The sequence below is a fragment of the Macaca nemestrina genome, chromosome 2 (assembly GCF_043159975.1).
Source record: "Macaca nemestrina isolate mMacNem1 chromosome 2, mMacNem.hap1, whole genome shotgun sequence".
Classification (NCBI taxonomy): Eukaryota; Metazoa; Chordata; class Mammalia; order Primates; family Cercopithecidae; genus Macaca; species Macaca nemestrina.
Window position 1 is genome coordinate 171816404 of NC_092126.1, and position 27081 is coordinate 171843484.

The window sequence follows — 27081 nt, forward strand, 5'->3', positions numbered from 1 at the left end:
ACTCGAATCTGTTTGTAGTTGGAAATGCTACTTAACCACCTGACTAAAATATTATGAAACTCTGTCCCCTCTCTATTTGGGCTAAATAAACTATAGAGTATTAAACTACAATACAGATTCCCTACTACCCCAGAAAGTGCCACCACCTCTCCCCCTCTCCATCATACACTTTTTCTAAAAACCAATAACTATGATTACCAAAGCAGACTGGTTGGCCAAACAAAATATAACAGCAGAATTTTCCAAAGTAGTGTTGGCTGAAAGATCAGCTTTACAAACTCTAGGGAAGCAACAAGCAGGATATTTGCAAATAATAAACCACATCTTAGAAACAGCCATGTACCATTTCTTCTTGGCCATGCATATCTGTAGAGGAAAGTTACAGATGACTGGGATAGCAGGATATTCCAGAGAAAATTTAGAGGGTTATTCGTGTTTGTTACCCCATTTTTTTTTTTTTTTTTTTTTTTTTTTTTAGTTCAAGCGTATTGGTCCTGTTTAGGATGTGTAAAAGGTTGTGCATTTAGAGATTTACCATCAGATACAAATATGGAATCCATTCATTTTCCTGAGGCTTAGTTTACCTGCCACAGCTGAATGCACATGTATATTTGTTTCAAATTGATTTCTCTTCACCTTCAAATCAATTCAACTCAAAAGGTACAGAATAATTCCGATGGGTGACTTTTCTGACCCCATGAGGGACAACAATGGTTAGTGATAGCTCTTGCCTTCCCTACTTCCAAAGTGCCCTTTTCATTTTAGGTGTGAGCAGGCCTAACCCCATTAGAAACTCCTAGGAAATGCGGACCAGTCATCAATCATGTACTCTGAATGCGGATTAGGGTGTGGGCAAGGAAAGAAGAGGCAGGAGGATGAAGAACACAGTGAAAGAGTTTGGTTTTAATTCCCTAGGCAATGAGAGTGGGAGGAACATGATTGTACACATCAGAGATTGCAGCTGAATGTAGAGGAAGAAAGCAGAGTTAGAGTTAGGATGGTGGGAGGTGAAGGAGAGCACACAAGAGGCATTGCCAAGGTGACAACATGAGGGAGGGAAGTGGGGAAGGGAGGTCTGTGTTAACATGTGTAAGAGAGGAGGCAAAGAAGATGCCAAAGTTTACAGCCTGTCTTCTTGATCTATGCTGATGTGTTTGTTTTGGGTTTCCTGTATATTTTACGTAAACAAAAAAGAGGTCTCAGTGAAACTATACAATCCCTGCATTATGTTACTGTGGAAGGAAAACAGTCCCAAAGGCCTTAATGGCTACATGCCTTATTACATGCGTATCCACAGAATGGGCTAGAGAAGCGAATGCATCTGGTGCCCATCTGAGAGAAAAGACAACACTGGGAAGTCTAAACAGGAAAGAAATTAATATATGTCAAAATGTTTGTGTTTACTTTCCAATCCATTAATTAAATCCCCCCAGTGCTCTTGTTATTTTATCACCTGAAACCTACTACATCACCTCATTAGAAAATGCCAAGAAGTCATGAAGAGATCGCTGGAAGGTACCCACAGAAAGTCACAATACTTTTTCCCTGGAAAATAAAATTACCTGAAAAATCAAATTAGGAATCATTTTTAAAAGTTCTTTGGGAGATTCTTTTCTCTTTGGTACAATTCTGGTATCTGTTTTGAAATAAAATTCTCCAGCTTCATTTATATCAGATAGCACCAGAATGAAGCTGATCCCTCAAACTATAAACCACCAACAGTGAATTTATGATACTGTAGGGATCAGAGTTCCAAGATAATGAAAACACACCGAAGGAACAAAGGTTTTTTTGAATTTGTTTGTTTTTTGTTTTTGTTTGTTTGTTTGACAGGGTCTGTCACCCAGGGTGGAGTGCAGTGGCACAATCTTGCCTCACTGCAACCTCCGCCTCCCAGGCTCAAGCCATTCTCCCACTTCAGCGCCCCAAGTTGCTGGGACTACAAGTATAAGCCACCACATCTGGCTAATTTTTTTTTTACTTTTTGTAGAAATGGGTTTTTGCCATGTTGCTCAGGTTGGTCTTTAAACTCCTGGGCTCAAGTAATCCACCTGCCTTGGCCTCCCAAAAGTGCTAGGATTACAGGCGTGAGCCACCATGCCGGGCCAAGAATAAAGTTTTAAAAGCAAAGAAACAAATTTAAATGTCTGTTGTGTTGTATTGTGCTGTGTTGTGTTAGAGAAGAGGGACTTCAAGTCTGGCCTATATAAATGCAATTATCTAGGTAATTTACACCAAGTGAGTATAGAGAGTCCCCAAATTATACAACATATTACTTGTCATTTCACACTGTCATATAAAGACACTGCTTAGGATCATCCAATCAACATAGTAGGAATTAATGGAAGAGGGACCGACTGCAAGAGCAAGTGATAGAAAACTGTAAATCATTTCATATTGTTGAGAAAATGCAGAGGGATTTAGATTACAGAAGCAAATTCAGGAAAACTCATTTCAAAAAAAAAATTAGGGTGTGGGTCAAAATTTCCACTTTATAACAAAGTTTGAGTCTACACCCATGCCCTGCAAGAGCCATGGAACAGAGACCCTGACTCGGAGTCCATATTTTGTGGCAGACAGTGGTTGATGTCTGGTGTTCAAAGCTCTCCCCACACACTGGTGGTCCACAGGCTGGTCTCTTTCAGCACTGATGTTTACAATAAGATGATGTTATGAATAAAGCATGCACTGATGACATGTAATTGAATTCAGACATCAGCTTAGAGCGGTACTTCAGAAGCAGTGCCATTCTTTACATGAATTCTGTGGGGGTATTTCTGTGGCCACCAATGGCAGCAGATGGGGCCTGAGGGGAAGCTTTTAGAGGATTGAAGGGAAAAACAAATCTAGTTCAACCTGAAACTCCAAGCTTTACAATGGACAAAAATGGACACAAAAACTTGTCTCTTTTTCCACTAATCCCAACATCAAAACACAAGGAAGAGGGAGCTAATTATTAGAAGCTCCAGAAACAACCACTTCCTAGCAATATTCTCATTTCAAAAGTCAAAAAGCAGCCTATTTTCCTCATCCTCTGTTTTCCAAACACCATCCTCAGTTAAACCTTTAGTCTCCTCAACTCCCCCTCTGCAAATAGACCTAGCTACTTCACAAATATTTCCTTTCATTCTTATATCCTCCTCAACCTCCTCTATCTCTGCAAACAAGCCTCACCTGTCCACATATCCCCAAACCCATCTGCAAACACCCCCCTCTGAGCAAATAGCCCCAGATCCTCTCCTTCCAATGCCATTCCCAACAGTTTCTGCAGCCATCCATAACCCTGGATCTTCCCACTATCTCAATATGTCTCCTTAGAACTTCCTCTTCTCCCGCTCACTCATCCTGGCTTTCTAACCTCTGTTCCTTTAAAACTCTTCCACCACACACAAGATTTTATATTCTACAGCAGAGAGAGAAAAAAGCCTGTTTGTTAGCAGGCATAGTCTCCTTATTGTTCTGTTTTGCAAATAAACACAGAAGCAAATGGATTCCAACTCCTCTTCCTTTGCACCATGTTCTTTGTCACTCAAAGACCTGCCTGTTTGAACAAAATAATTATTACCCACTAGATACATGTAGGTAGGTGGATAATCTCCAAGGAGGATGTTTACAATTATCAAAAAGATCCAAAAAAGCAGTTCCACAGGAAGAAATGTATTTTAATGGTAAAATAAGGAGGCTTGTTTATTCTTTCAGAATGAGCCTATTACAACAGGCAGCTGTAAATCCTAATGTGTGTAGACACGCACAAGTACACATACACTCCCAGAGACAGACACACATGCTGTCCACATGCCTACAGTGGCCTCAAACACACAAAGGCTTTTTGTGACTGCCAATGGGGACTCTTCAGAATTCAGACAACAAGACACAGCCTCAGAATTCACCAGGTGCTGGGAGTGATGTGTGGCAGGGCTGGAGAGAAAGGTGAGGGTCACTGGGGACCAGAATGTGGCTGCGATGTCTTAGGACACCGATTACACGGTTGCTTTCTTGCTTTTCTTTTCCTTTTTCCTTTTTCTTTTCTTTCTTTTTTTTTTCTTTTCTTTTTTTTTTTTTGACTTTTTACTTTATCATATTCTAAAGATATCTAAAAGAAGAAGGAAGGAAGACCATTAGGGAAAGAACAAAAGACTCAAATGATGCTACAGGAGGGAAAAGGGGCCCAGAAGGAAGTGGAGAGTGATAGGGGATAATGAGAACATTAAGTGCAGATGGAAGGAGTAGAGCACAATATAAAAGAAGTTCCAGCTTCTTCCTGTTACAATAAAAGAGTGTAACCCCGGGCTACCATTCCCTTCTGTTATCCCTAGCTGTACTGAAGACTGAGCTCTGTCAAAAAAGAAGAAAAAAAAAATTCCAGATGGTATTCAAAGGTTCCTAAAAGTAATCACAATCAACAGCAATAACCATATTTCAAATGAGGATCTTCATCTCCTGTGAGCAGGCTATTTTTAAATCAGTCTACATAGTTTTATATTAGGAATTCTTAGAAATCTTATAGGTCTCTTAGTAAGGAGGGTAAGCCATCAATCATAGGGATTTTAAAAAAAGTTTTGTGCTAGTCCCTTGAGTAAGACTAGTCTGTAGGAACTTTAAAATATTCTTTAGACTCTGCAAGTAATTTAGCTGCATGTTCCCTGTGATAACTCTCTTCAGCCAGTGAGGAGGACAGGTTGGAGGAGGACAGAAAGCAGAAGCAACCTCAGTAAACTTTTGAGTCATTAGTTTTCTCACACTTGCAAAATTCCTTTCTTTTACATAAATCATCAAGATGTGCTTTTTATCAATTAGACTCACATTTGTGTTAAAGCAGCTTTAGCAATATTTAAAGAAGAGACGCTGTCAATAAGTATTGAAATATATATATATATATATATATATATATATATATAAATTCAGCTCAACACAAATTCAAAGTATGCTGTCTCTGATTACAGAAAATACAAGGAAGAGAATAACACGGTTTAAAAAAACAAAAACAAAAAACCAGAGATGCAATTACCTAATTCTAAAATATGGGAAAGTCCCCAGTGGTGGGAGGGGGGTGGAGGAAGACTCATGAATAATCAAATGGCAAGAGAAAAAGAAAAAAAAAAACAAGAGGAAGAGAGAAGTATTCTCTATTAAAGACACTGAGGGGACATACCAATTAAATGCAATGTGTGGACATGGTTTTGGATCCTGTTTGGAACAAACCATCTGTTTTTTAAAATGTATGAAGCTAGGCAAGGTGGCTCAGGCTCATAATCCCAGCACTTCAGGAGACTGAGGCATGAGGATTGCTTGAGCCCTGGAGTTTGAGACCAGACTGACCAACACAGCAAGACCCCATCTCTACAAAAATTTAAAAAATTAGCCAGGCATGATGGTGCATGCCTGTAGTTCCAGCTACTCAGGAGGCAGAGGCAGAGGCAGAGGCAGAGGCAGAGGCAGAGGCAGAGGCAAAGGCAGAGGCAAAGGCAAAGGTAGAGGCAGGTGGATCACTTGAGCCCAGGAGGTCAAGGCTGCAGTGAGCTATGATCATGCCACTGCACTCCAGTCTGGGTGATGCAGCAAGATCCCGTAATTTTTTTTTTAAGTATATGCTGGGAACAGTAGATCAGGCCTATAATTCCAGCACCCTAGGAGGCCAAGGCAGGCTGATCACTTGAGCCCAGGACTTCGAGACCAGCTTGGGCAACATGGCGAGACCCCATCTCTACAAAATACACAAAAATTAGCCAGGCATGGTGGCACAAGCCTGCAGGTCCAGCTACTGGGAAGGCTGAGGTGAGAGGATCACTTGAACCCAAGAGACCAAGGCTACAGTAAGCCAAGATCGTGCCACTATACTCCAGCCTGGGTGACAGAGCAAGATCTTGTCTCAAAAAAATTAAAATTAAAAAAAGACATACGAGACAATCAGAGAATTTGAGACTGGAAAATAGATGATAATGCTGTGATTTTTAAGTGTGATGATGATATATCTTAAAAATACTCTTAGAGTTACATTGTAAATTATGAATGAAATACAATGATGTTTGGAATCTGCTTTACAACAATGCATGTTTTGGGGTAAAACGAGGTTTACAAATGAAACAAGATTAGCATATATAAATAATTGTTGAAGCTGGGTGATAGGTACATGGATCTTTGTTTATTATTTTATTATTTTAGTGTATATTTAAATTTTTGTGTAGTTTAATATTTTTCATAATAAAATATCTTTTTAAAAAGCTACAAGCATTCTGCAAGTCAACATCAAATAAAAAGTATATACTGACTTAAAAATTATAGTAGCTGACTTTACAAAGAAGGTTGGAGTCATATCACTGGCTCCTAGCTGATTTTTTTTTTTTTTAAGTATAAAATACTAACTCTTTATCATACTGAATTAAGTTCCTAAAAACTGATACATGTATTTTTAAGTACCTGGGAGAAGTTTGAAAGCAAATACATTTTCCAGAAAACAAGTAAGCAGGCCATCACATTTAAGATATTTGCAAGATAACGTTAGTTGGGGTAGCTAAGTTTCACCACTGTGTGCCCAAATAATGATTTCATCATAAAGTTGACACGTAAAAGCATTCACAAAAACTGTCAAACCCTCCATATCAAGAATTTCAGCCTCAATTAAAAGGTTAAAATACACACACACACACACACACACCCCTTAGAAATGTATGTTAAGGAAGAGACTAACATACTTCGAATATTTTACAGTTCTGTTACTGCTTCTCTGAAACTGGAGGAGATCTTTAGGTCAAGTTCTTCATAGAATCCTAACCAAGGATTCTGACCAAGTCCCCCGTAAAGCTGGAAGGGTCTTCCTTTATTATGTGATCACCCAGTGACGAGGAGAATCATGGGATAACTCAGAGGTCCTGACTTCTGTGTGTACTGTACTTCAGATACTCTTCTTGAACCACAGGAGTGCTATAGGAAAAAGCACCCTCTGATCTTTTGATCTCAAAGCTAATTTCAAGCAAGAGCATTATCAACCTGGGGATCATATGTGGATAAAGATGCTCTCTTGACCCTGAAACCACCTCCGTGGACTTGAACTGGAAGCTGACGAGAGTGTATGGGAGGGAAACTCCGATCTTGTCGGCATCCTGCCCCATCCCACACTACTCATCAAAAGACACTCCCTTAAGAGTAATACTCAATTTTTCCAAAGTAACATTCCCCAGACCTATATACTTGCTGGAATTACCATTCCCTAACCCAAGATTTATGAACTGGGAATAGTCATAGTATAAACAGGCTCACAAGAGGTGGAACAAACACTGGTCAACCACGTCTTCCATGTTTGTAATGCATTTCGCTTTAAATCAAAAACTGAGTGGGTGCAGCCAGGCTTGGTGGCTCATGCCTTTAATTCCAACACCCTGTGATGCTGAGGTGGGCGGATCACCAGAGGTCAGGAGTTTGAGACCAGCCTGGCCAATATGGCGAAACCCCATCACTACTAAAAGTACAAAAATTAGCTGGGTGTGGTGGTGCACACCTGTAATCCCAGCTACTCGGGAGGTTAAGGAAGGAGAATCACTTGAACCTGGGAGGCCGAGGTTGCAGGGAGCTGAATCGTGCCACACTGTACTCCAGCCTGGGTGACAGAGCAAGACTGTCTCAAAAAAAAAAAAAAAAAAAAAAATTAAGTGGGTGGGGTAGGTTTCTAAAATATTGTAAAGTAAAAATAGTAATTATGATAATATCATATCTTCATTACTTAGCAGTTGAGTATGCTGAATGAGTATTATAAGACACTTACTTTTTCCCTTCCATGCTATCTGCCTTTTGACCACTTATTGCTTGAAAGAAGGGAAATCACTTAAACAAGTCGAGATAAATAAACAATTGACTAAGTTTAATTTAATTTTAATCAATACTGCCTTTTATAACTCTGGCCAAAAGATCTAATAAAGGAAATGGTTACATTAGGATGTTATTTTTATTTCAGTGGCCAATCTAGTAGAAAGAACACTGGATAGGCCGCCAGGGAAGTGAGTCGGAAGATCCATCCTAGTTCTGGTTCTGCTAACAGAACTAAGATCTGGAGCACGTCAATTCGCCTGTCTTCATTTTGCTTTAGCAGGAGTTTCTCCATATTCAAAATTGTGAGGGTGAATTACATGTTCTTTCTGCTCCAACTTTCTGGACTCCCACAGATACTGGTTAAACAACACAGGAGTGCTCATTATATAATGCAGGAAATGGAAATGACCACAGAACAGAAATAGTTTTAGTGATAAGGTGGCAGCTACCTAATTGGGAAAAGATTTCACCGGCACTGTTGCCCATGACATTCCAAAGGCATGGTAAATTGTTTCAGCATAACATAGTGGGGAAAAGGCCTGGTCAGAGTTATGTTAATGTAATATAATATGGGTATTTGATTCAGCATGATGCATAAGAAAGGTTTTGTCTGCATTCCCATGGCTTGCAGTTTCCTTAATAAATCTTAAACTGTTTTTGAAAAGCTACTTCTGCAATGACGTAAGCAGTGAGGCAGCCAGATATCACTTCTCAATCCCCTCTGAATATCTCTTGGCTGTGCAGCACTATTCACACCGGGTCTGCACTGGTCAAAAGAATGTAGGAGCTGGGTTTCCTTTGCTTTGATCTTTCCTTGTTTTAGCAGTAGGGTGGTCAAGAAAGAAACCTTGGAAAACTCTTGTAATCTTTAACTTTTTTGCTATTTCACAGGCTAGTTCCATGAACATACTGCCATCTAGGGCAGTCACATGCAATGTGCAAACAAAACATTCTAAGATGATCAACACCAATCCCCACTGAATTAGCAGTAAGTCTCCGATAAAGCTGACCTGGCTTACGGCCATCGATAAATAGTGGCATATACGATATTTTCTTTCCTTTTAATTTGTAAAGTAAGGAAAGGCACTTCATCGAATAAAATCAGCCCAACACACTAAACAAGCATCTTCTGTAAAAGTCCTCTCAAAAACTTTTTGACTAACTAACCCTGTTACTCTATATCTTATTAATCTTTGTATAGCAATTATCTACAATCTCTAGGTTTCCCATACATCAGTAAAATGATTTTTACACTTGGGTTTCTCTTATTGAGCACTAGTTGCTATAGACAACAATCTTGCCTTTAAAGCAGATACAGCACGAAGCTTCTTTTCTGCAATGTCTAAGAAACATCCTTAAACGTCATGAAAACAACTGTAAGCAAATTAACTCCCGGAAGGTTCAAATTCCTGGATGAAAGTAGAGGTAAGTTCTGCCTGGCTAAATGTTTACTTTGAAGGGATTTGAAAACCTGACCTACCAATTTTGGTTTTATTTATTTTCAAAAGACAAGCTACTTTAATCAAATCCCAATAAATATTTTTAGCCAACAGTTATTTGTTTAAAAATTATTCCTGTCTCCTCTCCCATCATCTGAAAAACAGTAACAAGAGTGGCCAGATAAAAGGTGATGATGAAAAGACTGCTACACCTCTTTTGCCTAGTACCTGCAGGGGGGCAGATCGCTTAAAAGGGCCACCACTCTTGAGTCATTTCTAAATATATTACTATGTACTTGGCTTTGAGGTACACCCGTTGGCTAGCTGTCAAAATGATAAGAAACTATCTTAACACTTTCAGAGGTTTTATGTCTTCCACCAAAGGCACATTAAAAACTTTCCCGCATGGCCAGAACCTGTCAGATTTGAGTATTAGATAAAATAACTACCACAGCAGGACCACCTGGCACCCAGAACTAGAATCCATAATCATGAGCCTAATGGTTAATCATAGCAATGTAAACAGGAGAGTACACATGTTTGTAATTAATCAGGCTATGGTGTACAACTTTTCTGATAATCAAAAACTCATTGAGATAACTCCTTTCTATAAACAAAGCCATTCACAAATACCATGCTTTTTAAACTCTCCCAAGTAATTAACAATGACTTTCTTTACTATCATTTTCTTTCCCATTAGGTAAACACATGGAATGGTAGAGACTGTGGGTACAAGAGAAAGTGCAATAGAACAGGAGGCTTGCAGATTCTGCTGCTATCCAACCCAGTTAGTTGGTTGGAGGGAAAAGATTCAGATAAGAGGATTTCTAAGGTTCCTTTTACCCCCAGAGTTATTTTGTTCTACATGCTGAAAGAATAGCTAAGCTTGAATTGTCTTCTGATTCTTAATCCTAGTTCTATGCAATTGAATTTATATTAGATATCCCCTCATCAACTTATGAATTTGAATTTTCCCCACAATTTCCCCAACGCTTGCTCATTTCCATATGTGCCAGGTGTCTTTTTTTCTTTCATACTCAGGAGGACTCTGTTATTCTCCCTTCTGTCCAAGCCAGCCCTATCCATTCATGTACTCTACTCTTAACCGATAAGGCAGGGAGGGACAGAAAATCTCAAATGTTCTGTTTTGTACCTGGATTCAAAAGCAACATCTGCTATGTCTATGGAACCATCTGTTGCCCACTTTGCCATGGAAAGGACGGTGCAGGCATCAGAAGTGGAGTGTCACAGGTCATATAATGGAATTACCCCTTTCTGGGACTGGGGCACCCAGACATGTGCCCCACACTCTCTATGGCTAATGCCGCCCCTCCCCCATCAAAGCATTTATTTTCTCACAGGGAATGGTGCTTTGAAACTTTCACACAAGGTCAGGTCCAGTGTGTTTTGGTGTTTGTTCCCATTTGCCTGAATCTCTATTTAAAATTTTTTAACTCCTGGGTTGTACCTAGAACTTTGTCTGCCTGCCGTTAGCTCACTTGAGACCTTATGAGTCCTAAAGTTCTGAGTGTCTCAGTTTTTTACATCTATAAAAAGAAGGGGTAGAAATTAAGTGATCTCTGAGGCTCCCTTGTGCTCTAATGCTCGCAAATCCCATGACTTTAATCCAACTCAAAGTTGTCAATGAACACAAGTTCCTGGACCTCTATGGTATATTAAGACTCTAAATGGCAAGGGCAAAAGAATCTGCTACCTACAAAGCGGCTTCTGTGATAAGGGTCTCTTGTTTAACACAGTTAAACAAGTCTCTTGAGGATTCAAATTAGATTAAGATCCCTAATCTTGTCAACCTACTCCCCCAGGCAATACTCTAGTGTAGGGCTTGGGGCTGCTTAATTGTTTTTGTGTCCCGTGCATGGCAGGATGCTGAACCGCATCCCAGGCCTCTATCCACTATATGGCAGTAGCACTCTACTCCTGTCAGTGGTTACCACCAAAAATACCTTGCCAATATCCCCTGGGGGCCAAAATCCCCTCTCCCATTGAGAACCACAGCTCCAATGTACGTCAGGACTTTAAGATAAAGCGCATCACTTCGGTGTTTTTGTTTCAAAAGAGTGACATTTACACAATCAACAATTAAGTACACCAAGACTTTACAGATAGATTTATAAGGCACAGGTACTCCACCTAGAAAATATACAAAGCCACTATCACTCTAAGCCATCCACAGCACCATAGCACTGCCTCCCTGCTAAGGGTTGAAAATTAGGATATAAAGTCATAACATTAACTGCTCTTTTAAAAACATTTAAAAGGAGACCAGGTGTGGTAGCTCATGCCTGTAATCCCAGCACTTTGGGAGGCCCAGGCAGGCGGATCACCTGAGGTCAAGAGTTTGAGACCAGCCTGACCAACATGGCAAAACCCTGTCACTACTAAAAATACAAAAATTAGCCAGGCGTGGTGGCAGGCGCCTGTAATCCCAGCTACTTGGGAGGCCGAGACAGGAAAATGGCTTGAACCAAGGAGGCAGAAGTTGCAGTGAGCCGAGGTAACTTCTCCAATGCACTCCAGAGTCAACCCTTGCTTACAGACCTCAAAACGGAGCTTTGAAGAAAATAGTGAAAACTAGAGGTTGGTTAATCACTTTGGCTTATTTTGTCCTCTCTTGCACACACACACAAACACACAGGGTAAATAAAATGTTTCTGGAAAGGCTGCTAACGAATTTCAGCTTGGTCACGGTTCTTGAAGATAGGAGTGAGCAAGCTCTTACTCCAATTTCCTAAGTATCTTTTCCTCCCCATTTCAAATAGGGATCCAGGCGACACCCTTGGCAGTCGATCTCAACACCAAAAGAACAGCAGCTGCCAGCTGCATACAACAGATTGAGGCCTGCAAATTGACTGAAATGATGACTACTCTTAACCAGACATCTCATTTTTCCACTTGTGACAGGCTGAGATCTGCAAACCTCTGGGTCTCAAGAGGTGAAGGCTACATTAGCCAACTAAGAGCAAAAACTCAACTCTTCCTTGTCATTAAAGCATTTGCCAGTTATAAATGGTTTGGAGACTTTACAGAATTTAAGTACATGTAATGTTTAAATTTCCCTATTAAATGTAAGAGGCAAAGAAAATCCTTCTAAATAACTAAGCAGAGGATATGAAAAGGGAGCCAAGAATAGACACAACTGTTACTTTTCAAAGAACCTTCGCTCTTTATTCAAACAAATATTTACACAATTGAAGGCAACGGCAAGGGAGATACAGCCATTCAGTGAAAATAGTGGGCAACTCTAACGGTTTATTTATCCCAAATCCGACTGCTCTGTTGCTATCCTACCAGGAACCAAGAATTCAAGTGTTCACAGGGCAAAAGTTTAACCTTCTGAAACTGTGGACCTCATTTAGATCTCTCCCAGCCGAATTCAAACGTTAGAATCCCAGAGACATATCTCGAACGCCCAAATAAAACCAAACTAGGAAGCTTAAAATTACACGTCCAGAATTTGAAAATCTACATCTGTAACTTACACGTTCATATTACGAAGGGAAATGTGGCTGACAAATATTTACACTAAAAAGACTCCACATTTTTATGCCTCGTCTAGTTACACTCCCAGCTGTGCCTGGCTATGACTAGCTGCGCATTCTAGAGCTCTTTAGAGCTACTTCAGAGTTGCAGGATAAAGATTTCTAGGGAAGAGGGCAGGGCCAGGCGCCCGGAGAATTTCCAGCCACGGGCTAGTTTACCAAGAGAAAGAGCTGCGGGCGTCTCTCCCTCTTTTACATAAGAAAGGTAAGTGAGGAACCGCGAAGCAGTTTGACTTCCCAAGCTCTTTCAAACAGGAAACCCCAACCCTGGGAGGGACAGCCGGTCAGCCTTTTAATTTCCTGGTGGTGGCGGGAGTTAGCCAGGTCCTCGGCGCTTTAATAAGTGATGACTGCTAGGGCTAAGTTATTAAACGTACCAGCAAACAATTCAGCTGCGCCTCCGCCGCGCAGGGCGCTGGAGAAACAGCGGGTTAAAATACTCCCCAAGCCTTCCAGCTGCTATCTCTAGGGGTGCCGAGACGGCCACACTATAAACTTTCAGGGGGGTCAAAGGCCAAATCGGAATCAGCCGCTCTTGGCTGTTAAACCTCGTGAGGTTCACTCCTGAAAGAAAGTGGAACTAGAAGCGCAGCCAGCCAAATATTTGAGGGGAGGGAGTCTTCTCTGAATCCCGCGCCCTACACCAACCAGCAGCGGACCTTCTCTGTCTCAGGGAGCTCTCCCAAGGATCCCCATCCCTCTCTCCATGTGCATTCCAGAGTTGTTGGAAAAAGTTGCCCCCAGTTCCCCCACATCCTGCCTGTTTCCTACAATCACTCTGGAAGCATCTCCCCTACCAGACAGACATTCCCTCCGCGGGATCCCCTCAACCCCCCGAGAGTCATGCACAACGGGGTTCGTCACTCCCCCACCACCACCACCCAGCTGCGCAGCCTGGGCACTGCCGACCCCAGCCTGGGCTTTTGTCCCTACAGCCTGTAAAGAAGCAAAGAAACTTTGCGCCCGCGGAGCCCACTCACCGTCTCATCTTTCCTCCAAACCGCCGCTCTACGCTGGCGCCGCCGCCCTAGCGCCTGGCCCTTGCCCCCGCCTACCCTGTCTCCGTCCGTGAGCTCGCCGGCCCCTCCTGACTCGCGGTGATCAGTCAGCGCGCCCCTCCTCGGCCCGGGCAGCCACTGCCTCCTCTCCGCCCCCAACCCTCCGCAGCGCAACCGGCGGCAACCAACTCGGGCGCGGGGGAGGCAGTGTCCCCGGGGCGCACTCCTGGCACACGGAGTCGGCGCCACCCCCTCCTTCCGGGCGACCACCGCCGCCGCCTCACCTGGCCGTCGGTGTGGCCCGTTCCTGGCGGCGAGAGAAGGCAGGCTCGCTCGCTCCTTGCGCCACGCCACACCGTCGGGCCCCCCTCGGGCCGTAATGGTGGGCTCCGCGCGGCTGGGTCCAGCACCCCTGACCCCCTTTGTAACCACCGCGGCGGGCACCCAGGGAATTCGAGCAACGAAGTTGGTGACCTACCCTGCTCCCAGGCAGTTTGCTGTTGGGGCTTTCACGGCTACTGGAAGGGCCTGGCTTTTTGCCCCATCACTGGGCGCCAGCTTCTCAAAGCTACGTTCACAGCAACGCAGTAGGGACTTCTGTAGCAGGCTTTTTTTAAGAGCTGAAAGAAGGGCGGGAGGGTTTACGTCCTCGGGTGATGATTTCCTCAACCGACAGCGAAGTATCTATTGGGAAACTCCAGGTGACTGCACCTCCTTCTGACAGTTCGCCCCGGGGCAAGTTTACCAGATGCGTCAGAAAGCAGGTTTGCAAAATCCTCAGAGAACAGCCTCAGCTAAGGACGGGGGTCAGGAGGGTTTTAAACTCATTCTGATTTCCTTGCAATCACATCTCTTGAAAGTTTTAGTATTTTCCCCAATATTTTTCTGAGTTGCTATAACCAATGAAAACAATGCTGATGTAGATGTTCACCAGCCAATGCTTTATTGGAAGTCAACGAATGAGACCGAGGGTGGCCCATAATCGATCTCGGCACGCGGAAATGTGAACCTCTTCCAAGGTCTGGGCGAGTCTCTAGAGTTACACAGATGAAGGACATTGGCCCTCGAGAATCCCACACCAGCAAAGAAGAGCACAACGAAGTGCAAATTACTTATGATCATTGTGGCTTTGGGCAAGTTGTTGTAGCTCCCAGCAACAATTTCTTCACCTAGAGTGCAGCAATAAACGATACTGATGCTGCTAATAAGCTTCTGAATAATATATGCAAAGTACCTGACACCATGAGCATAATAACTCAGTATACTGTCACTGAAGAAATAGCTTATTTAATGCACTTTTCATATGTGCAAGTAAAAGTTTGACTTTTAATTTTAGGGAGAGCCTTACCTACGGAATGCCTTTAAAAAAATTTTTTTTTAATTATACTTTAAGTTCTGGGATACATGTGCAGAACGTTCAGGTTTATTACATAGGTATACATGTGCCATGGTGGTTTGCACCCATCAGCCCTTCATCTAGGTTTTAAGCCCCACATGCATTAGGTATTTGTCCTAATGCTCTCCCTCCCCTTGTCCCCCATCCCCCAACAGGCCTCGGTGTGTGGTGTTCCCCTCCCTGTGTCCATATGCTCTCATTGTTCAAATCCCACTTATGATGAGAACATGCAGTGTTTGGTTTTCTGTTCCTGTGTTAGTTTCCTGAGAATGATGGTTTCCAGCATCATCCATGTCCCTGCAAAGGACATGAACTCATTCTTTTTTATGGCTGCATGGTATTCCATGTTGTATATGTGCCACATTTTCTTTATCATTGATGGGTATTTCGGTTGGTTCCAAGTCTTTGCTATTGTGAACAGTGCTGCAATGAACATACGTTTGTATGTGCCTTAATAGTAGAATGATTTATAATTCTTTGGGTATATACCCAGTAATGGGATTGCTGGGTCAAATGGTATTTCTAGTTCTAGATCCCTGAGGAATCGCCACACTGTCTTCCACAATGATTGAACTAACTTACACTCCCACCAACAGTGTAAAAATGTTCCCATTTCTCCACATCCTCTTCAGCATCTGTTGTTTCCTGACTTTTTAATGATCACATTCTAACTGGTGTGAGATGGTATCTCATTGTGGTTTTGATTTGCATTTCTCTAATGACCAGTGATGATGAGCATTTTTTCAGATGTTTGTTAGGAATGTCTGGTTTTTCAGAGGAATTTTTTCCCCTGTCCTGAGTTTTTGCCCTGCAGAAGCATACATACACTGATCAATCCAACAGTTAAACAGTTAAGTGCTCCAGCATTGTTCTTTTCTCACCCACGTCATCTCTTTCCTCCTCTTTTTTGGATCATCCCCATGAACATAACATCATTTTATTTCCTTTACCCTGGAATTTTTTTCTTTTCTCTTTTTTTTTTTTTTTTGAGACAGGGTCTCGCTTTGTCACCCAGGCGGGAGTGCAATGGCATGATCATAGCTCACTGCAACCTTAACCTCCTGGTCTCCAGTGATCCTCCCACTTCAGCCTCCATGAGGTGCAGACCACCATGCCCAGCTAATATTGAATGTTTTGCAGAGATGGGGTTTCACCACATTGCCCAGACTGTTCTTGAACTCCTGGGCTCAAGCGATCTGCCCACCTCTGCCTCCCTAAGTGTTGGGATGACAGGCGTGAGCCACTGTGCCCAGCCTCCTACTTCCCCTTTATCACTCACTTAGCCCTTGCCACAATGGCCTCCTAGACTAGATTCCTAGGTAAATACGTTCCATCTCAGGGCCTTTGTTGTAATTGCCCTCTCTGCCTAAAATTCCCTCCTCCCAAGTAGCTGCATGGTTCACTCCCTCACTTCCTTCAAGACACTCTTCAGTGTCACTGTGTTGCTCAGGCCTGCTCTGACCACTCTACTTAAAGTTTAAAATGTGTTTTCCATACTACTTAAATTTATTTTTTGACAAAGTCACCACATTCTATTACCTTGTAAAATGTACTTTTAAAATTATGTTTATTGTCTGTCTCTCCTCACTAGAATGTCAGGCAGGCAGGCAGAGAGCGTTGCCTGTTCTCTCCAGTGCTATATCCCTAGTGTGCCTAGAAGGATGCCGGACATGTAAATGGTGCTTAAGAATAAATGATGGCTTTGACCCAAAGCACTGTGTTGCAAACATTTCCTTGCCTCGAGCAATGCCAGAAATACACTTGACTACATAGACATCTTAGAGACAACTTTTCTCCCTTCAGAAGATCTAAGGAGAATGCGCACCAACACAGCATATTTAGAATGGCCATAATTAGATTGCCAATATTTATGTCTAAGAAAAAAATAGCTAAATTTATGGAGAGCAACAATTACTATCATACACGTATCCGGTATTCTTCCAAATATAGGACAGTATTAGTTGATGCAACAACCCTATGACAGTTACTGTTACTACTCCCATTTTATAAGTGAAAAAAGGATCACAGAGAAGTCAATTGTCACTCAGGTAATAAGCTGGTAGAAGCAGAATTTGAGCACTCATTCTTGAGTTCATTGTCTTTAATGCTACCTTCTACCTCTTTCCTAAGTATGAATGTTACTAGAGGACATGTCTGTATAATGAATAATTCCTAATTACTAGACAAAAAGTAATCCTCACTGGCCTCCCTTCACTGCCTTGTTTTATCTGCTGGCATCTCTGTCTCATTATAGCCAAGCTCCTAGAAGGCAAAGGGAGTCATTTTATTCATATTTGTATGAATCATACTCCAAGACTTATACATGGAAGGGACTCGAAAAGTATTCATTGAATGTGACTTTTTCAAGTGACCAAACCCAGCAAAGTTTCCCATTCCTGATGAGTTACAGTGGTTTTCAGTAGCTTTCATAAGGCCATAGCAGCCTGAAGATAGACGAGACCACCCTGAAGGTGCAAGTGTAAATTAGATAAATTCAGTCCAGGCTCAGTGGCTCACGCCTGTAATCCCAGCACCTCGGGAGCCAAGGTAGCAGGACCGCTTGAGACTAGAAGTTCCAGAGCAGCCTGGCCAACATGGCAAAACCCTGTCTCTACTAAAAATACAAAAATATTAGCCCCGCATGGTGGTGCACCATCTGTAGTCCCAGCTACTCGAGAGGCTGAGGTAGGAGAATCACCTGAGAATTCAAGGCTGCAGTGAGCCATGATCGCACCACTGCACTCCAGCCTGGATGGCAGAGTGAGACCTTGTCTCAAAACTAAAAAACAAACAAATAAACAAACAAAAAAACCAGACAAATGCAAATGCAGACCCCAACATCTATAGAAAGCACTCAATAAAGTACAACTGTTATCGTTATTATTGTATTACCAGACTTTCTTTTAGTTATGATGATGGAAAGAAAAAGAAAGAAAGAAAGAAAGAAAGAAAGAAAGAAAGAAAGAAAGAAAGAAAGAAAGAAAGAAAGAAAGAAAGAGAGAAAGAAAGAAAGAGAGAGAGAAAGAAAGAAAGAAAGAAAGAGAAAAGAAAGAAAGAGAGAGAGAGAAAGAAAGGAAAGAAAGAGAGAAGGAAGGAAGGAAGGGAGGGAGGGAGGGAGAGGTGGGAGGGAGGGAGGGAGGGAGAGGTGGAAGGGAGGGAGGGGGAGAGGTAGAGAAAGAAAGAGAACGAAATAGAGGAAGGAAGGAAAAGAAAAATAAAAGAAAGAAAGAAAAGAAAGAAGAAAAGAAAGAAAGAAAGAGAAGGAAAGAAAGAGGAAGAAAGAAAGAAAGGGAAAGAAAGAAAGAACAGAAGAGGGAGGAAGGAAGGAAAGAAAGAAAAGAAAGAAAAAGAAAGAAAAAGAAAGAAAAAAGAAAGAAAAAGGAAAGAGAAAGAAAGAGAAAGAAAGAAAGAAAGAAAGAAAGAAAGAAAGGAAAGAAAGAAAGAAAGTCTACTTTTTGCTATTTCCTGGGTTCTTTATAATTAAGTTTTCTATTTAATCACAGACCAGAGTCCTGCCTCCCCCTCTGCCATTCCTTATCACTAGAGATATTTGTGTTGTAAACTAAACAGCAGACCTTTCTTGTTTGCCTCTCCAGGATCTGTAGTGATTACAGTCCCTGATCTTAGTTTCCTTTATCCTTCACCCTCTCAGGTGGGGAACTTTAAAGTGTTGCACAGTGTGGAGGCTAAAGCAACTCTCTTGGATGCTCATCTGCCATGCTGACTTGTTTTTTCTTTTTACTCTAATTCCATGGAAGATTACATGTTGACTTCTGATTAACCCGAGTTCTGGGAATTACTCGAAGACTTGTACTTTATCTACTGTTACCTTAAATCCTGCCCTTGCGTCAAAACAACCTTGACCATAAATCCTGCCCATAGGAAGATTCACATAGCATTCTTGCCTCTCCCTGAGGGGTCGACTTCAATTCTCCCACACATTCTTTTCCTTTAGTTTATGTGTCTTGACTCTGGGGGTGACAGCATGGAGATGCACCATCTTTTTTCGCAGCCACTGGGGACATGGCTTCTGTTCATAAGTCTCTATTAAATGTTTCTTTCTGAGAAACTGGACTTGTCAGCCTCTTTGACTTTTCAGCTTTTGTGGTCTTTGGGAGTAGGTTTGTACATACCTGCTCACTTTGAAACACATACAGTGATATTATGAATTTCGATGTTATTCCATTTGGAATTATTTTTGCTATTGTTCCCTTTTATTAGAAAAGATTGGTTGGATTTGATTAACTTTTTGTGTCCTGAATCTGTATATTTGCTCCTTTCTCTGCAATGATAGCCTAACAAATCTTTGTAGCTATTAACTCATTTCAATCTCACTGCAGTTTAGTTCATGGAACAATTGATTTTGCTGAAGTTCACTTTAATATTATGATGATTTAATGAATCAAGAAATTTCTACTTGCAGAGTGCAGTGGAAAAATCATTGACTGTGAAGTCAGGCAGAACTGGGTTTTGAGCCCGGATTCAGCCCCTTTGCTAGCTAATATAGTTTGGCTCTGTGTCTCAACCGAAATCTCACCTGGAATTGTAATTCTCATAATCCCCAAGTGTCAAGGGTGGGACCAGGTGGAGGTAATTGGATCTTGGGGGCAGTTTCCCCCATGCTGTTCTCATGATAGTGAGTTCTCATGAGATCTGATGGTTTTGTAAGTGTCTGGCATTCCCCCTGCTTGCATTCATTCTGTCCTGCTGCCCTGTGAAGAAAGTGTCTGCTTCTCCTTTGCCCTTGCCATGATTGTAAGTTTCCTGAGGCCTCCCCAGCAATGCGAAACTGTGAGTCAATTAAACCTCTTTCCTTTATAAATTACCTAGTCTCAGGTATTTCTTTACAGGAGTGTGAGAACGGACTAATACACTAGCCAAGTAATTTGAGTGCATTATTTACCTTCATTGAGAAGCAAACCTCTATTCTGAAAAGTAAGAACTCTTTTTTCTGGGGGGGTGGGGGGATGGAGTGTTGCTCTTGTTGCCCAGGCTGGAGTGCAATGGCGTGATCTTGGCTCACTACAACCTCTGCCTCCTGGGTTCAAGCGATTCTCCTGCCTCAGCCTCTGGAGTAGCTGGGATTACAGGCATGGGCCACCACGCCCGGCTAATTTTGTATTTTTAGTAGAGATGGGGTTTCACCATGTTGGTCAGGCTGGTCTCGAACTCTTGACATCAGGTGATCTGCCCACCTTGGCCTCTCAGAGTGCTGGGATTACAGGCATGAGCCACTGCGCCTGGCCAAACTCATATTTTATGAGCCAGTGTGTTAATGTAGGTACCATTCCTTGCACAGGGGATAAATAGCACAAAAAGAACACCCAGCAGAGTAGTTCCAACCACATTTGCCTTTCTGGAACTATTGATAATGATGTTGACCATTGTGTTGTATACTGACTGTCCTATATAAGTTCAGTTCCAAATTACACACTCTGTTTAGAATTTAGGACTTGGATAAATTTTCTCTCTAAAAAAATGAATGTACTTTCATTTCTTAGAAAAAGCATCTCATCTATTTTCACATTGGATCTGCAACTGTTGTTAAGGGGAACTGTGTAACCCAGTGTTTCTCTTTGTATCCTTGTTGCCAGGAAGCCCAGAGTCAAGCTTACCATTAAATTTTTGTGTAACGGTAATAAAGACTTTGTTTTCCTCTCTTTTTTTTTTTTTTTTGAGACAGAGTCTCGCTCTGTCGCCCAGGCTGGAGTGCAGTGGCCGGATCTCAGCTCACTGCAAGCTCCGCCTCCCGGGTTTACGCCATTCTCCTGCCTCAGCCTCCCAAGTAGCTGGGACTACAGGCGCCCGCCACCTCGCCCGGCTAGTTTTTTGTATTTTTAGTAGAGACGGGGTTTCACCATGTTAGCCAGGATGGTCTCGATCTCCTGACCTTGTGATCCGCCCGTCTCGGCCTCCCAAAGTGCTGGGATTACAGGCTTGAGCCACCGCGCCCGGCCTTTCCTCTCCTTTTTAAAATGTTGATGTATTTTTATGCCAATAACCTTATTGAATACTTGGTTTTTACTATACACTCTCTAATATATATTTAAATATATAAAGTATAAATAGCATATTATTCAAATTAATACCAGAAAGTTAACCAAAACTAAAGTGGGAATCACTTTAACCTCACAGGGGCATAAAAAGGCAAATACCTAATTTTTGTCTCCTCAGGTTTAATGATTATCCCCATGTGCTGCTTTATCTTTAAACAATTACAAGGTAGGTTCTCTAATTAGGAGAAAAAATCTAAATCTATTTGGAACATCTGATTAATTTCTGCATCAAATGTTCTCTTTCTGCCCTACCCCCAGTCTTTTCTGTGAGTTTCTATTGCAATCAGGCAGGAAAAGGATGGTGTGTGTGTGTGTGTGTGTGTGTCTTTTAACCTATCCTAGATGTGTTATCTGGCTCACTTTTCTTATCACTTGAGGACCCTGAATTGGTCTACTTTGCCTGCATAGAGGGCTTAAAACAAGGAGTTTCTCTGTATCTTACCTACTTATCATGGAAAAAAAAAAAAAAACCAACACCTTATCAGCAGTATTCCTTGCTACTGAAGAGAACTCAGCTTCTCTTCTATTGGTTTTCTTTGTTTTTCCTTTCATCTGAACTTTCATCATCCCTCCAGTTATACCATACCTTGATTTCAAATTTGTCCTTAATGTTATACATAAAGATAATTATATTATGTATAAAGATAATTATACATAAGGATTATTATAATATATAATCTTTATGTATATTAATTTATGTATATATCATATATAATATGTACTACCTATGATCTTTACATATAACATAACTATATTTAAATATATATATATAGAGAGAGAGCGAGAGGGAGAGGGAGAATGCCACCTTGGGCAGGGATAGATGTCTAAATTGATGTGTCAGAGATACACAGACTTCAGCACATGGGAGAATTCTGACAACTGAGAGCGGGGGCCAGGATTCAGAACACAAGAAATGTTAAAACAAAGGCAAATTTACGAAACACCTACTCTGTTTTATACTGCCTAGCATATAACTGTGATGTGATAATGTAATATATGCTAAAAAACAATGATACAGAAGAGTTCAGGTAAAGGGGTATCTGTGTCCAGTGAGTCCACCAGGGAAGACACCATATGTGAGTTTCATATTGAAAAAAAAAAGGGTTGGGAGGCCTTCTAGGTGGAGGAAAGACCACGAACAATGCAGGAGGACAGTAAAGCCAAGGCAAGTTTGGGAAAGAGTGAGTAATACAGCCGCCTGAGCTGGGGAGGGAGGAGTAGGAGATAAGATCTAGGGTGCTGGGGCCAGATTTGAGGAAAGGGGAAAGATGGGGCTTTGAATTTTAGGCTTCGCATTGAATACCATTTTCATTATGTCATTTCCTTACTCTGAACTTGCACTGGCTCCTTGCTGCTGGACAACAGGAAGAGCCAGGGGCTGTGTAGGAAGTGGAACAACATGATTATATAGGCATAGGGTGAAAAAGAAATATGAGCTCCAACCATGACATTTAAAGACTCTAATAAAGCCCCACTCTACTTCCTGTATTAAACAAGGTGTCAGTTGCAAGTCAAGGCTGCTCAACTGCGTATTCATTAGGGTCACAATTAACATATTAAATATCTCCGTCCACTCCAGACTGCCCTTTTTCTTTTTCAGAGTTAACATAACTCTGTAGTTACAGATCCTAAAATGCTCACAGAAATACACATGAACAGGCCCCTTTGGGTGTTGGGTCACTGATGGACCAGAAATTCAGTGACAGTATTCCAATTAACTGGCTGTGTCTGCAGGGACTCAGAGCTACTTGCCTGACCATTTTTAATGTTCCACTTGCTGGGGACAATTTCATTGCTTTTCTCAGGAGAATCGCGAAGAACACTAGTACAACTCTTTTTTATTTTTTTGAGACAGAGTCTCGCTCTGTCACACAGGCTGGAGTGCAGTGGCGTGATCTCTGCTCACTGCAAGCTCCGCCTCCCAGGTTCATGCCATTTTCCTGCCTCAGCCTCCTGAGTAGCTGGGACTACAGGTGCCCACCACCATGCCCGGCTAATTTTTTGTATTTTTAGTAGAGATGGGGTTTCACCATGTTAGCCAGGCTGGTCTCGATCTCCTGACCTCGTGATCCGCCCACCTCGGCCTCTCAAAGTGCTGGGATTACAGGCGTGAGCCACTGCGCCTGGCCAAAAACATTATTTTATAGCACTCAACTCTGACTGGAGATTTATGTTAGTGCTCAATAAATTCTAAATGGTTGTTTGAAGCATTTATTTCTGAGATACAGATGGTGATGTTATGACTAGCATAGTTCCTTTATTTATGTATTTACTTTAAAGACAAGGTCTTGTTCTGTTGCCCAGGCTGGAGTATAGTGGGGTAATTATAGATGATTGTAACTTGAAACCTGGACTCAAGCCATCCTCGTGCCTCAGCCTCCCAAGTAACTAGGACCACAAGTGCATGCCACCACACCCATATTTTAAAAATTCTTTGTAGAGATGGGGTCTCACTACATTGTCCAGGCTGGTCTTAAGCTCCTAGGCTAAAGGGATCCGCCTGCTTCATCTTAGTATGGTTATTTTAGTCTCATTTGAATTTATGACTATCCTCAAGAACCAAGAATTTATTTTTAAATTTTTAAAATTTCAATAGCTTTTTAGGTACAAGCAGTTTTTTGTTACACAAATGAATAATATAGTGATGAATTTTGATATTTTAGTGCACCCATCATGCAGGTAGTGTACATTTACCTAATGTGTAGTTTTGTATCCCTAGCCCCGCCCCCCACCTTCTCCCTTTGAGTCTCTAAAGTCTGTTATGTCACTCTGTATGCCTTTGTGTACCCATAGCTTAACTCCCACTTATAAGTGAGAACATACGGTTTTCGGTTTTCCACTCCTGTTATTTCACTTAGAATAATGGCCTCCAGCTCCATCTAAGTTGCTGGAAAAGACATTATTTCATGCCATTTAATGGCTGAATAGTATTCCATGGTGTATCTATACCACATTTTCTTTATCCACTCATTAGTTGATAGGCACTTAGGTTGGTTCCACATCTTGGCAATTGTGAATTGCACTGCTATAAAATACATGTGCTAGTGTCTATTTTGCATAATGACAAGAACCAAGAATTTCTGAGTTACAAATATTCCTAAAGAAGATGATCAAAATTCACTTGCTGTGCTATTCAAATGGAAAACAAAAGAAGCTCTATTTAAAAGGTCATTCTCTTATTGATGATTTCCAGAGGTTGATTCCTAAGGTATTAGTATTATATTTACGAGCTTGACATAAGAATTTTCAGAACTTTGGCCTGGCACAGTGGCTCATGCCTGGAATCCCAGCGCTTTGGGAGGCCAAGGTGGAAGGATCATTTGAGCCCAGGAGTTTGAGACCAGCCTAGGCAACATACCAAAATCCCTTCTCTAAAAAAAAATATATTTTTCAATTATCCAGGCATGGCGTCATGGGCCTATACTCCTTACTCTGGAGACTAAGGCAGGAGGATCAACTAAGCCCAAGAATTCAAGGCTGCAGTGAGCTATGATTCCATCACTGCATTCCAGCCTAGGCAATAGAGTGAGACCCTATCTCAAAAAAAAAAAAAAAAAAAAAAAAAAGAAATTTAACATGAGTATATGGATTCACTGTATCTTCAATGTTAATATTAAAGTTAGCTTTATAAAAGGCTTAGCAACCCATCAATTCACAAGAGGAAAGTCACGCATTGCTTGAGGCTAGGGCTATGTTCTGAGAAATGCGTTGTTAGGTAATTTTGTCATTGTGCAAACATCATAGAGTCCACTTACACAAAGCTAGGTGGCATAGTCTACTACACACCCACCCAGTCTATATGGCATAGCCATAAGAATGGTGTAGCCTATTCCTAGGTTACAAGCCTATATAGAATGCTACTATACTGAAGACTGTAGGCAACTGTAATATAATAGTAAATATTTGTGTATCTAAACATCTCAACACAGAAAAGGTAAGGTGTTGTGCTACCATACCCATGTCACCAGATAATAAGACATTTTTCAGCTCCATTATAATCTTACAGGACCACTGTTGTACACGTTGTTCATCATTGATTGAAACATTATGCAGTGCATGACTGTGTATGTCTAAAGGGAGTATTTTTCTCCCCACACCCCAAGCCTGTTGGCAGAGCTTTCTGGGGCTGTTCCTCTGTTTCTTCAACAAAAACCCCAGATAAGGTCTGAGATCCCTCAACAACTGGAGTGCTGGTTGGGGGAGTCAAAGCACCAAAGCACTTATGCTTTTTACTCCTCTAGTCTGCGGAGCATTGATGAGCAATGTAATCAAGACAAGCTCTGATGTGGTTTATTGTTTTCCTGTTGCAAAAGCTAGTTGTGTCCTGCAGAAGTTATCAAAGTGACTATCCAGGTGGAAAATTCCTTACAGAGGCAATTATGAAGGGTCCCTAGTGGCGGGAGGCAACATTACCCTTGATGAATAATTCACTGGTAATTAGTTCTCAAAAGAAAGTTTTATCTCTCATGGGCTATTAGCATTTTATGATAGATTCTCAATTACTTTGTTGAATGCTTTGATCCTACTGGAAATATCAGTCCTTTGTTTTTCATTCCAACTTCCACAATCCTCAGTACAAGAAGGAAGGAAGGTTTAGGAATGTACATGGGGGAAGATGAGGGTCACATACTGTTTACCTACACAGGAGTATCCCTTGGGCAGAGCAGACTTAACACGTCCTAATCATTACATCATTATCACCTTCCCTCACATGCACCCCTCGGCCCTCCTTCTTTTTTTTTTTGCGACGGAGTTTCACTCTGTTGCCTAGGCTGGAGTGCAGCGGCACAATCTCGGCTCACTGCAACCTCCACCTCCTAGGTTCAAATGATTCCCCCTGCCTCAGCCTCCCAAGTAGCTGGGACTACAGGCACGTGCCACCATGCCCGGCAAATGTTTGTATTTTTAGTAGAGATGGGGTTTCTCCATGTTGGCCAGGTTGATATTGAACTTCTGACCTTAAGTGATTTGCCCACCTCAGCCTCCCAAAGTGTTGGAATTACAGGCGTGCCCAAGCCCTCCTTCTTAATTGTAGTCTACAGTTAAGTAAAGGACACCCTCTTAGATCCAGTCATCCAACTCCCTTACTGGAAAACTTCTTCAATCCCTCAATTCTTCCTCAACCCCTATTACCAATCCATTGCCAAATCGTATAATTTTTACCTCTTAAACATCTGTCAATAGTACTCTTCATCCCCTTGCCTTCATTTACTACCTGGTATTTCCCCACTTTTAGAGAGGGCCAGGAACAAGTCAAGAGAAGATGGAACCTCATTAGTCCCAGGGCTAAAGGGACATTGGGTGTGCAGGAAGTAAGGCTCTCCCAAGGAAATGGAAGATGCAGAGCCTAAAGAAAAAGCTAAGATCCACATTTTGGAAAGAGGGTCTAGAAGTATCAAATCCAAGACTGTGCATTTGGCCATGAGATGGGATGGGGTATAGGGCAGTTGCTGAGTAATACTCAGTATTTAAATCTTCCACTTATAGCAGGATGTGATGGCCAGGTGAGATGGGATGGGAGTATATTGGAATTGTAATAAGCTCCTAAATCAAGCCTCAATAACAGTACTTAAAATTTTAAGTTCTTTTATTAATGTTTTTTCCCCTAATCTCCTGCACACAATTCTAAGCTGTATGAGGACCAGGATCTTTCTGTCTTGTTCATTGTCATATTTCCAGTGCCTCTAACAGAACTTCATACCTGACAGACACTATTAAATATTTGTTAAATAATTACATAAATTGGTCTTTACCAAAACTCTAATCTCATCACTCCAATGCTTAGAATTCTTCAATAACTTCTCAAAGCCTTTAGGATAAAATAAATCT

The 27081-nt window shown here is 41.7% G+C and overlaps 1 protein-coding gene and 1 long non-coding RNA gene across 17 annotated transcripts in view; one reads left to right on the forward strand and one right to left on the reverse strand.

Moving 5' to 3' along the window:
* The window catches only part of LOC105470413 (pleckstrin homology like domain family B member 2), a 234215-nt gene that overhangs the window by 101461 nt on the left and 105673 nt on the right, over positions 1–27081 (reverse strand). The window contains exon 1 of one of the 16 annotated variants that reach the window (XM_071092442.1): positions 14279–14382. The exons of 13 other annotated variants lie outside the window; for them this stretch is intronic. The gene's annotated coding sequence lies outside the window, so the exon portion shown is untranslated. Of the gene's footprint in view, positions 1–13782; positions 13899–14278; positions 14383–27081 lie in introns of those variants that run through there. 2 more of the 16 variants (XM_071092440.1, XM_071092443.1) reach the window with 2 other exon arrangements.
* LOC105470412 (uncharacterized) overlaps positions 12908–27081 on the forward strand; it is a 61482-nt gene continuing 47308 nt past the window's right edge. The window contains exon 1 of the long non-coding RNA XR_011620362.1: positions 12908–13007. This is a non-coding gene — a long non-coding RNA (uncharacterized lncRNA). The remainder of the gene's footprint in view (positions 13008–27081) is intronic.